The 13,815-nt window shown below is 37.3% G+C and overlaps 1 protein-coding gene across 7 annotated transcripts in view; it reads right to left on the minus strand.

Moving 5' to 3' along the window:
- The window catches only part of CACNB2 (calcium voltage-gated channel auxiliary subunit beta 2), a 155,892-nt gene that overhangs the window by 92,155 nt on the left and 49,922 nt on the right, over positions 1 to 13,815 (minus strand). The gene's annotated exons all lie outside the window — the stretch shown is intronic.

Consider the following 13,815-nt stretch of genomic DNA (forward strand, 5'->3'; position numbering starts at 1 on the left):
AATTCCTTAAAAAACAATTCATCAGTGTCACCATCCTAGATGAGTGCTTTACAGAAGATTTCCATGGTATCTGCTTTATTTGTTCGTCCCTTAGCCCTTACTCAGGGGCTCTCAACTGTGCCAATGACAACTTCAAGTTCCAGCACTTAAACTTTGTCATTTTTCAAAGGTAACAACTGCTTTTATGCATATTTTTGCTTGCTACCCTTCATTTTTATACCATAAATACAGTTTTTGTCTTTAAATAATTATCTTTTTTGCCACCTCTTAATGAGTTAGTCTGACAATACTATCTGAAGAAACCGCTGTCGTACACAAATTGTCTTCTGAAAAGTTTATTTTCCAGAACATCGGCTACTGGAATTTTGATTTTCTAGTCATGGTCTCTTGTTAATAACATTTGATGATTGTCATGACATAGAACAATGCCATTTGCTCACCCTCTAGATTAGGAGAGGTTTTCTTTCCAACACTTTTGTTAAACTGTGCGTGTGAAGACTAAGGAATTAATTAGATTTCCCTCACCCAGGCTCATTGAAACCTCAAGCCCTTAAAACAAAGGTTCATTTGTGACTCAGCCCAGGTATCTCTTGCAGACACAATGACTCTTTAAGCATCTGCAGCCTTCCTCTCTTTGATACTGCCAGAAACACCAAGTAAGCAGTTTTGTACTGCCTGGCATCATTTATTTTGGGATATAAACACAACAAAATATACACACATCTTCATCAGTGAGCTGAATCTAAGCCCAGCTTCCAAGAGTATCAAAGCCACACGAGTCCTTGTGGTTTCAGGTGTTAGTCCTTTGCTTCAGTCTTCATTTTCATAGACTTCTTGAAAAATACCAGGACTGTCTCTTTATACCCATTACCTATCCACCAGGTCTAACATAAAACTAAACAAACTACTTGGGATTTCACCACGAGGATGAGGCTCCTTTTTCACTATTTATACATTACAATTACTGTCATTTGATTTCAAGAATACAACAGTCTGCAATATTTTACATGAATGAAAATATTGCTGGAAAGGCCTTTTGTCTCTCCCATCACCTATCAAAATAATCTTGAAAATTTCCCTTTCTCCAGCATGTATTTTTACAGTTTTTGTTCTAAACCAAAATACATCAGTTAATGTACAGATTGCATGATGTTCACATCCACTGGCTCATTAGATTTGTCTCTATAAGCCACCTCACCTAGAGCATCCACACAGAGTGAATGAGGGTAAAGGAACCACTACAAGCCTGATTCTCCCATCCCAATCTACACGGCTGTCACTGCTTGCACAGCTCCACCCACTGTCCTTTGAAAGAAGGAGAGTGAGACAGTTTGTGATTCTGAGTCTGCTCATTTTTAGAGCACTACCCCCATTTCTTTTCTAATAAATAAGACTGAAGCCTCTCTGTTATTATCCCTGATTTTCATCTGCAAAGTGATGCAAGAATATGAAGACTATATACAATACTTGTTTACAACAAAAAAATAGTAAAAGGTTCTAGGAAACCATCTAATAAGTATATAATATACAATATTGAATAAACCTAAATGTATTTTCTCATAGATAAAAAAGAACTTGTACTAAGTTAACGAAGTTAACTCTAGCTAACAACAGAAATAAGATTGCTTAAATGAAGATGGGAGGGTTAAAAGGGCAGGGTATGTTTTAGGCAACATGGAAACAAATGTGCTTGCTGCAGAAGATGGTGCTAATGATTAGATTCTAACCATTAAAGAAATAAAATATAAATTAATTGTGAAAGAAAACCTCAAGGAAATCATAACAACAGCAAATGGTGTGGTGAACTTTCATAATTCAATGTTGGAATACTTTTTGTGTTCTGGGACATTCAAAGGTTAGCAAAATACAACAGATACTTTCCAGGACAACAACTGAACTCAGATTTCTAAAATTATTGCAGCCTAGAAGACCGAGCATTTTCTGTTTTTCAGACATAGGAGAAACATCAGGAACATTCTTTCTTATTCAGAGCAGACTTTGCTTAGGTCAGGAGAGTACATTACATCATATCCCTCACTGAGCCATTTCCTCTTCTAGAGGATACACCAAGTTTTGGACCACTGGTTGTTCTTTCATCTATTGTTGAAATAGTGAATACTGGCAGAAAATACATGTTCGACTGCTCTGCCACAAACACCTCTGAGGAGCCCAGCTCCTTGCTGTTGATAACCTCCTTGAAGATGCTGAGGGATCTCAACTCCAGGCTGTGCAAGTCCCATTCCCTCAGGCCATATCTGCAAGTCAAGTGATCCAGCTGCAACCATCCTGGCAGGTCTTCACTAAATCCTCTCTGATTTATCTGCATCTTTCTGTTGGGGCACCAAAACTGGTCACAGTAAAGCAGCTACGTTCTGATGAATGCTGTGATCGTCTCCCTGATGCAGTACAGCGCCTGCACTACTTTTGATACAAGAGTCAGGAGTTTGGGATTTCAAAAGAATCTGCTACTAGAAATATAATAGAATTCTTCTCAAAAAAGAGACAACATATACCTTAGGCAAACCTTCATTTTTGGATTTTCTATGCAACAGTCAACTCGTTCAAAAAATTTAAGACAAGCAGTATCTCACTTTGTTGTAAAACAACATGATTAATATGCTACTGATCCATCAACTCTGTAAAATCCCTCAGGTGAAGAGATTTCTTCCAACACAACCCTAGCTGTTGTTGTAAGTTTCTGGTTACAAATGAGTCTCCAGCACCTGCAGTGATGAAATACACAAGAATAGAAACTTCAATCCTGCAAGTCTTATGGTCTCAAAGTATGTTGTGCTAACTCTCATCAAAGAAATACAAACAAGCCTATGTCATCCAATTTTTTTTTCTTCAGGAACGGCACTGGCTAGAGCCTGCTTTTTCCTCTCTGATCCATTGTTTGGAAATTAAATTAATTTTCTCCTCAAACTCATATGGTTATGCTCAGTCAAAAGTCATATTTCTTCCAATTAAAATTCCATATTACAAGGGAATCAGTTTCTGTTTGAGGAATTACCACCCAAACATATCAGCTGTACCTCTGCTGCTATCACTGCTGGATTCCCACAGGAATCCAACACTGGGTGTGAGGGACAGGAATATGACAAAGGTGGCTCTGAGATTGCCGCTCTGCTATGCTAATTAGGAAAGCAACTCATATTTGGATGGCAATACTAAAGATAAAGAGAGTGGACAAGGAGCAGCCAAAAGTAGGTAGGTAGATGATGAGCATCATTCAGATTATCCAGAGGATGAGCACCCTGACAAAGTAGGACAAAGCTTCAAGAGGAGAAATATCAGGGTAGTATGAAAGAAATACAAGAGAATATTTCAAGCATGTAAGAGATGGATGGCAGGCCAATGAGCATTTCTGAACTTTTTCTAGTTCTTGACACTCTCCAGTTTAGCAGCAAAGATCACAAAAGCAGAAAGTATCTTTTCAAGGATGAAAAATACTGTATAAAAATACCAAAACCCAAAATTACCTCGATGTTATTTGGGCATATATGCCTGGCATGACAAGGATAGTTTGTAAGCTATTATCCTCCTTCTGTTGATTTTTAACAATACACATTTTTATAACATTTAATCACCTCTGTACTCTATGAAGCTTTCCATTAATGCCAGCCAATAAATACCCAGCAGTTCTAGGCTTCTGAATTGAAGCACACAGGCAGAAAGCTAATTCCACAACTGTTTTTTTCTGCTTAAAAACATTCAACAGGTGCTCTGTGTTCACCTTGCTTTACATGAAGTCAGTCCCCAAAGTGTGCATGGACAGGCAAAAATTAAAAAATGCTAGGGAAACCCAAGATGCATCACCTCTCCTAGGTCACACCTATGGCCCATTCAGTAGATTGTATATGCACTGCTATAGAACAATTAAAATACATTTGTACTCAAAACCCCTCAAAGATTGTTCAGACACAATGCTAGATTCTCCTCTCAGGTAAGTCAGAAGTCACCACTAAATTCAAGGCAGGATTCTCACACTTTAAGAAATCCTCCTGGCTCTCACTATTATGCCAGCTAAACTCCATTTTGGAGGACAGAAAAGGGATTTGGTGTCTTCTTTATTCCTTTTATTATTTACGATTTATTATTATTTTTTAAAAAAATTTTACATTTATTCTTACCTGATTTCAATTAGGCTGAAACACTTATTCCAAAATATTGAAAACTTTCATTAAAGTAAACCAGAATGTCATTCTTGATTTGCACTGCTCTCCCTCCATTATTCCTTCTGTAATAGTTATTCCATCTATGATCAGCAATAATTCATACATCTGTTATAGGAGTTACCATCTCCCTTCCTATTCAAAGTTTTTAAGTTTACAATGCTTAAAAAAAGAATCATAGCTTATTGTTTCCTTCATCATGCAGAAGAAAAGGAAATGCTTGTTGCTAAAGCTGGCACAGTAACACAAGCATGCTCTTTCATAAACTCTTGTGTTTTGTCAGTTGTCTTCAGACCTGGATCTTTTCAGGATTTGAAAAGGCATCAGTATTTTTTATTCCTGTTAATTTTCAAAATCATCATAGCCTATGATCTCCATTGCAGCTCTTTCTTGTTTCTTCTCTTGATTATGCTAAAACAGACCATATTTAAATTGAATAGCATTGCATTCACATCATAAAATCTACCAGAGAAGTGCAAGGACAACACTTTCAACTGTTACAAGCCAAGCTGATCCACAAAACACATTGTGTAACTGACAGGATTAATCTCTCCCACCACACTTACAGACACAGATGTCCAGGTTTATTTAAAATAACCCTAAGCAAAACAGCACAATTTGTAGTGTTTGGTTTTTTTTTTAAATGCATGCATTTTACTGGGAGGCATTTGATTACAGGAATATCTCAAATTTTATTCCTGGGGTGACAAGGCAAAAACAGCTACAGGAAATGGTATCAGCTGAATTATGTTTTCTCCCTCAGCACACCAGGACAGTCCCATACAAACCATTGTTCTTGCCTGCAAATTCCACTGAAGCTCTGGATCCAAAGTGGTGGTAACATTATTTTGTACTAAAAAGACATTGCTGAACTGAATTATTCATTTTTCCTTACAAATCTATGTTCCTGGCAGAACAGGAAAGGAATAACAGGAATAACATTAATGCATGCATAGGAAAACTCTAAGAAGGCAAAGCAGCTTAAGTTATCAGGAAACAGGTGCATGTGGTGGTTATTTAAAAAAAAAAAAGCATTTTCTCACTATCAGGTTCAAGTGAAATGTCCATCAGCAAAATCAAAATTTCACATATAGTATATACTAAGGTCTTGTAAAGGGAACTTTATGATTTCACTTAAGCATGTCTGAAGGCCAGCCATGTTCTTGTCAGTATGTCTATAATGAATAACAGAATTACAGCACACAATAAGAATTATTCCATTTTAGAATAAGGGAAACAACACAACTTTCTTAAATATAGGGGGTAAACCACAATATGTTACATATGATAAATTGACTATATTTGAGCAACAATCTAATGCCTACTTCATATATCACTTTATAGATATTATCCCCATATTTACATGGAATCCAGATGAAAGCCAAAGAATCACATTGAATTAAAAATTAAATGCCTTAAATTTCAGAATTATGCTGGGCATCCTTCACTAACAGGTACTAAATCACGGGCAACTGCTGGACAAAATGAAGATTTCTAAGATTGAGTTTTGACTTATCACAAAAAAGACAGACTGGAGTGAGGAAAGGACATCTAGTCCAACCTCCTGCTCAATTGTACCATATTCAAAGCCACGGAAGATTGCTCAGGACCCTGTCTAGTTGAGGTCTGACAATCTCAATGGATTAAAATTTTGCAACTTTACAAAGAGTTTTAGTTTTCAATCTCCTTCACCAGATAAAAAGGTAAGGAAGTGCTAAGAGTAACTACATCTTAGGATAGTAAACTCTGAAGTATGAAATTTAGCCTCAAAAATTAGCCTGCTGAGCTGCCTCTACAAGCAGACAGAAACAATTCCTGGCACGGCGTCATATGAAGATATGCACAAAGTCAGTTTTAGTAAAGCCCATTTCTACACATATAATAATCTTCAACAACATCCAGCGAAGAAAAAACTATATTTTGCCTTTCAGGCAAACATACTTTATGAAAAGGCATGTAGAGATCTTTTTCCTATCACACTTAGTTGTTACTTAAAGAAATAGCCTTGAAATGTAATTATCTGGAAAGTAACATGCAATGTAAGTAAACAAACAGCATTTCATTTAGTCAGTCCAGTTGTTGGAGCTTGTTTACAATTTAGAGAAGACATGTCTTCATGACGATAAATGTCCATGACTTTGATAAAGACATAGATGGATTTTTTCTCTGTGATAGCCTTCATGAGAGCCAGTGTTAAATAAAAATAAATTATAGATTTGCTCTGATCAGCTGCTTCTGAATTTGTTCATCAGAACAAATCATCTTACTTCTTAACTGGAAAAAAACCAGACATATTCCCAAACATATAAACACACAGACTCAACTGTAAAAGAAGAGGAAAACAAAGGAAAAAAAAAAAAGGACTTGTCCCCCGAAAAGACTATCAAAGAAACTTCATATCAAGTATTCTGAAATGGGATTTTTGGTCCTTGGTTTCCCTGTGTGAAGGTTTCTATCAAAATGCCACTGGACTATATCCAGCCTGCCGGCTAGGAGTTCTTAATTGAACTGTTGTAACTGCTGGAGTTTTCAAAGGTCAAGAGAGCAACAAGCTACCCAAACTGCCAGACACCACCTCACACAGCACTGCTGGGAGAGTAGCTGTGCCACCCAGGCTAGAGAGTCTAAAACAGGCAGTCTGCAGCACCAGGCGAGCAGGCACGGATGGCAGACAGCGTGAACATGCCTTCTTGACTTTAGCTTTCCATATGTGCTGTAGGGAAGTCACGATTTCCATTTTGCGCACAAAACATCTTCTGCTACCCCTTCTGTACCTTACATCCATCCACAGGCTAAACAACATAGACATCAAAATGCATGCCACAAATACTTAACTGGAAAACAAACTTTAAAGTAACTCTTTTGTTAGAGGCGAAATATTGGGGTCCTGCAAGACCTGGATTTATTTTGTACCATATTCATGCACGGCATACGTGTGTGCCATTTCCTTAACTAAAGACATTCAAGCCACCTTCTTCTAAATATCTCAACTTTTGCAAGTAGAGCTCCACCCCAAGCATTATAAATTACTCATTTAAACCGCATGCCATTAGTATCATTTACACAGAAGACATCTCTAGCTTCATAGGTGTCCTGACATTTAATTAAATAAGAACTACGAATATATGTGGCATAATAGGGAGGAAGTTGTAAATAATTTCCAAAAGCCTGGATACACACACAAGGTGTGCAGAAGAATCAAAGAATTAAATATGTAGCTACGTACATCAGAGAAGCCCAACTAACTAGCTTGTTAACTCTGTACTGCACTGCCTAGATTACTGCTCCTACCATTAACACTTGTTATGGCTATATTAGCTTCATTCAAATTCCTCACTGAAATATAGCCATTTTTTAATATCAAGGCCTGTAAAATAAATTATGAATATGGAATAGAAAAACTCAAGTATTCCTGATCATGAACTTTTATACATGTGTGTATATATATATATATATAAAATATATATATGTACGTATGTATATTTATATATGCATTTTTTTCCCCCAAGTAAATGCTGATTCACACCATTGAGGTGATGTGCCTGGTGCAGCATGATGCTGGTCAGTGCACTGCCAGGATGTAGGTCATCATCATGGCCATTTTCTTCAGATGGAAATAAACTGAAACCAAGACCAATAGATGAATTTACAGATTTCATCAGGCCTTAGTGCTATCAATACACTCAGAAGCCAGGTCCTGTGAGAGACTTCCTCTCCTCCTTCCCACTGCTGTCTCACAAATGGAATAATAGCTGAAAGGTTCAGAGCTCCCTCAAACAGTTTGGTGGGGTTTTTAAGTACTCTGTTATTTTTCTTCGTTTTTGTGAGCTGAACTACTACTACTACTATACTGGTCCTGCCAACCCAGGCCAATTTTCACACTCCATTCTCGTACACTCTGCTTCTTAAACAGAAATAAACTTCTCCTTCGCTATTTCATCATCTGGAGCTGGTCATTGGGGTTGGTTTCTAAATGTCTGAAACCATTTGACTTTCACAGGGCTCCCTCTCACACATGCCTCAGGAACAAACCTACTTCTCAAACATCATGCACTCAGCAAGATCCTCTTCCACATTAAGCAAAATGCTCATTCTCTTCCTTCATTGTGTTTAGACACCACTCAGCACCAAACCAGTGTGAAAGGATCCAGATAAATTGCAGTCATTGACTTGCCTCATCTTCTGATGGAAATATCTATTTCTGAAAGTTCTTTCCTGCAGGGAGAAACCTTTAGTCTCCCAGAGCCCCACATTCCCCAGAACTCTACATTAAAAAGTAGGAATTCTGATCTCTACACATGGGGCAGCTGATCCACTGCTTACAGACTCACGTACATAACAGGGCCTACAGCTCGTGCCTTCACCCATGGCCTCCACAGAGCTCCCCATCTTTTTACTGACTGTTCATGTGTTGGATTGTGGGGTCAAAGGTAGGGGAAGATCAGATACACTGAAAATACCTTCAATATATTCTCAAAAATAAAAAAAGCTGCATGCTGAGTCACTGAAATTCCAATTAAAGACAGGAGGCAAGGAAATTGAATATATTTGATCTATATGAAGGTCAAACAGTAACATCATTATTAAAAAATCTACTTCACATAAACTGCAGGACGCTAGATTAAACACTGGTTTTCTCTGGGGAGAAAAGTATGGTCACTACAGTTGTGCAAATCACTAACTGGTAAGTACAATGGGTGTCCTGGGAGTAACACAGAAATGACCATTACTTTCCTCTGCATGGATTTCTGAAGATTTTCCTCTCCAGTGTTTCCCTGTTCCAGACTGAAATTGTTTCAGGAGCCATTCTGCTACACCATCGAAACCAGCAGCTCTCCCAGGCTTTCCTTGGGGAAATCCCAAAACTCATATGCAGTGCTTAAAACACAGCTGCGAGGTCTCTGAGCTAGTCATGGGGAATGATGCCATACAGAATGACCCTCGTTTTTCCAATTTAGGAAAAGAAAACTGTATTGCTTCTACACTTTGGCTGCTGCAGAGAACCCACAGGAAAAAGGCTTGCTAAGGGTGACTTTCACAAATCTGCATCCAGCTGTGACTGTGAGCCCATCTATCTTCACATATAAGCACTTGTTTCTTCCATGTAAGAGTTCTCACTAAACACAGGGTTTCAGGCATGAATGACTCCATTTCTTGTACAGCTGTACAATATTTGCAGCTGAGTGCTATTGTCACGAGAAACAAACAAGTGTCTCCTGAAATTTAAAGCTGAAGAAATAAAATGTCAAGAGATTTTTCAAAGGACAGACTCATGGCTCTGAAGTAAACCTCAGAAACTGAATTTAATTTGACTGCCATTCAAGTCTGTACTTCAAGTTACACTCACGTGTTGTATAACTTATCTATCTGAACATAGCATTAGATGCTGTTGCCTTAGGTTGAACTAAGGTGAACATGGAAAAGTCATTCCAAAATCTTATGGTTAAATTTTTACACTGTTCTGCCAGAGGTAATTTGCCAAACTATCCTTGTAATAATAAACATACAATTCAAGAGAGAGATTCCCAAAGAAGCAATTCTGATTTATGATTTTCAGATACATTCCCATGTCAATTCACACTATGATGAAAACTACCATTGTTAAAAAGTTACAAGTGACTCTCTCTGATCTTAAACAATATCCTTTTCTTCCTTCACTCAGTTTCTGAAATAAGGTAAGTTGCAATGACTGAAAGTAAACACATTACTGTGTTCTCCCTACTGGTTTCTAGGACTTAGAATATTTCTAAAATAGGTGGGGTTTTCCCTTGAAAATCAGCCCTATTAGCAGAATGCCTGTACACACAGAAAGGGATCTGTCTGATTCATGAAGAATAGTCAAAAAGTAACTCTTCTCAAACCTCATGAATGACATTTGACTGCTCCAAGATATTCCCCTCCTTTAGAAATTTAGCAGGCAGATTTTCATACTTTTTGGAAGATAATTCTGCCTGGCAGGAGCCATGAGTATAACTGGCATTTATCAACATCATACTTAATATTCCAAAAGAAGTGCTCCATCCTTCAAGAAGACATAGGCAAATTCAACTGAAGATTTAATTTAAATGGACAAGTTCAAAACTTTTGCCTGGAGAACGTAAGTGCCAAATGCTGGATTTCCAAGGCAACCAAAACATATGTTCTGGACATCACAAGCAATTCACTGGACTTATAAAGAAGTTTCCCACTTTTTGTAAGGATATTTTCCAAGAAAAATATCTACAGAGATAAAAAAAGCCAAATTTTGAGTTTCTTAGGAAAGTTAAAAACTGATCACAAAAATCTAAAAGTTGCATACAATAGAGTAAATAAAATTCAATGATTTTTATTAAATGACCAATAACCAAGAAAACTTCCTGCCTCTGAATTACTCTGGTCAAATAATAGGTTCCCAGTGATTAGGTTTTTCTCAGAAAAAATCCTAATTAACCCTACACTTACCGTCACAGTGCTGGATCATGTTAATACAACAGAGCCCAAAGTCTCTGCCAGACAAGACTGCCGGCAGGAAGGAGTGACAAAACATTAAAGGTGTCCTGCCTTTTGCCCAGCTGGGAACAATTTGGTGCCATCAGCCCTGGCACACCTCCAACAGGGCCCCAGGAAGGCAGCAGGGATGTGGCTGGAGCTGCCCATCAGCCCTGGCAAGGCCCACCTGAGGGAGGAAGGGGAGATGCTCTGCAGCTGTGGGAAATGTGCTGCTGGGCAGTGTAGCCTGGGGGCACAGGAGAGCCCCCCAAACTTGCAAGCACCAGCTGGAGTCCCATCATCCCTTATGTGGAACTCGAAAGACTGTTGTGAGTAAATTTTAGATGCTTTTTTTCTGGGAGGGTAATGCAGACTATGATCAACCAGGCATGTGTAAAAAGGAGCTCCCTCTTTCTGTTTTGTTTTTTATGAACTACTCCTATTCTGTTTTATTTGTTTATTTATTCCCTTTAACCAGAGGTCTATTTTGCAAACAAACAAGAAAAAGCTTCAACAAACAAGTAACAGCCACAAAAGAGGCACCCAACCTGCAACTTTTTTACAGTTTCCTTCATTTATGAAATTAAATTTCTTTCTACAGTGAAACAAATCTACTTTGCCAGGTATGTGGCAAAGAATGCCTAAAAAGATAGTATATGTTTATTTCATCAGTCATAAAGAGCTTAATGAAAAGTTTTAAAATGTAATGTGAAAGACACTGTGCATCCCAAGTTAGAACATATATGAAAATACTAATGGAAATATGAAAGGACCACTGCTACCTGGTTTAATTAATAATTTCAAAAATATAGCTTTTGTCCCTGCATCACGACACTTCGTGTTTATTTTTAATATTATGTGGTCATAAACCCTCAGTTTTTTGTTTTTGATAACAGGGTCTTAAGCAATAATATCTTTGTCAGCTGAGGTTGGTGGGAGATGGTATCAAAATTGATTATCAGTGTTGTCACATATCTGGACTTATTATGCACTCAGAGTAAGCTAATAATCCAAGCTTGTTTATACACAGGAACAAAATGAAAGCAAATGCAAAAGTTGGTGGTACCAATCTGTGGCATTTCTCTATTAAATTCAACTGAGTTAGAATACCACTTCAGATACTCATGTTTCTGCAAATGTGTGCGTGCTCACGTGGACATAAGTGTGTGCATGTGAAATGCAAACAATGATCACATACAGTTTCTCTTCCCTATTACTCTACTTAAGTATTAAGTTTGAAGAGGTGGATTTACTGAATTCCTCTTAAGAGATGCTTTAATGATGCTATGTTTCTTTTCATCAGTAGTCTCCTCCATAGCATAAAAATCAAACTTTATGAATAGCTAGAATTCCTTAAACTTATTTAAAAATGCTTTAAATTAATAGTAAACTTAAGTAAACTTAAAATTAAACCCTGAAATTCTTCACTGTCACTTTTCACTCACTTTGTCCTTCAGTGACTCAAGTAATTGTGTGGGAAGATAAAACAAATGCCTCTTCCACAATACAGAGCATATGGCTTCATGAGCAACAGATCTTTGCAGATAGAAGTTTTACATTGATTTAGCTTTTAGTGAACAATAAAAGTGTTCTTTAAGCTTTATGTACACCATCAAACCTATTTTACTTATCACTGAGTAAAGCAAACATCTTGGTAAGTCTGGCTGACAAAATAATACCAAAAAAGTTCATCCTTATTTTCCCCTGAACTGTCTTGCTCTAAAGAAAAATTAAAAAGAAAAAACCCAAATGATACTTTAGTGTGCACTTAGTGACACATTTTGAGCAGATCATTACTCTTCAGTTTCAGGAACCTCTAGAAATATCAAAGAGAAGAGAAAAAAAAAAAAAAAAAAGGAAATTAAAAAAACCCTCAACCCTACAGAATTCATGGTAGCCTTCTTACTTTTCCTATTGATGCTATTTCACTTTGCACAACTATGTTGTAGAAACGGGACCGGAACGAGATGGCTCATGTGCCTGGGAAAGTTGTCTCAAATATTAAACTACTTTTTATGACACAGAATACTTAGATATTTTTTCAGAAGCTGAAACAGCATCAGGGAAAGAGATTGAGAAATGAATCCAAAGCTCTAACACCATTTTTCAGTCATTTAGGTTATTTTCAACACATTTTAAGATTTCAGACTTGCCTGCGGTATGAAGCAGGAAGTAACTCCATAGGATACAATAGAATGAAGAGTAAAATGCAAAAATCTGTTAAAAGCAATTTGCAACCCCTTACAAATATCTGAATGCAACCAATTAAAAATAAATAAATTAAAGCTTCAAAGTCTGTCACTCTCTTCTGCTTTACAATTTTTATACACAAGTAAACATTCTATAGTATAATCACTGCAATGCCCTGTGGCTTACTGCTTTGGAAAAACTGTTCTTTTCAGCTCCCTAGTTTGGTTTGTGAAAGTTTGAGCAAGTCACACATACAAAAATGAGTTCAATGCGCAGATAGCTGCACTTAAATTATTTTCTTGAATGTCTTCTACATTTCTTGCATCACAAAAACTTAGCTGGTTGGAATTTAAAAAAGGAAAAGAAAGAGTGGAAAAAAATTCCAAAAAACCTAAATTAATTCCTAGAAATCTGTTGTAGAACCCAGACTGCCATAAAAGGCCCTTTCATACTTCAAAGAGCAACTTCAATAATCAAAACAAAACATTTGCAATTGCCAGTCATACGCAAAGAATGTAGCACTTTTTAGCTTATGAAATTTATTTTGATGTCCTATGGTAGAGTTCATACATATTTTTCTGTGTAACTCTTCCCCAAAGCGCCCCAGATTTGGACTCGGTCACAAATGTGTGTGGGTGGAAGAATCCATCCATTTTGCTTACAACATAGCACTTGAACCACAGGCTGTAAAACTGCAAACTTTTATGTTAGCTAACAATGTCATGCAAAAGCGTGGAGCTGCTAGCGGTTTTCTTCTGGTCTTCTCTGACATCATCATCTTATTTCAAACATTGTTTTACACACATACTTCAGTAAAGAGTGTCAGAACTTAACGTGGGTGTGTTTGGGTTTTTATAAGCTAGCTCTTTTGATGGACATTGGAGTACATTACAATGACATGCTTTGAACTGTACAAAATAAATGGTTTGGCAACATCCCCACAGACATACTATTAAGGCCAGTTCCTTAAGCTCCTTGTAGT

Source organism: Parus major, chromosome 2 (genome assembly GCF_001522545.3).
Source record: "Parus major isolate Abel chromosome 2, Parus_major1.1, whole genome shotgun sequence".
NCBI lineage: Eukaryota > Metazoa > Chordata > Aves > Passeriformes > Paridae > Parus > Parus major.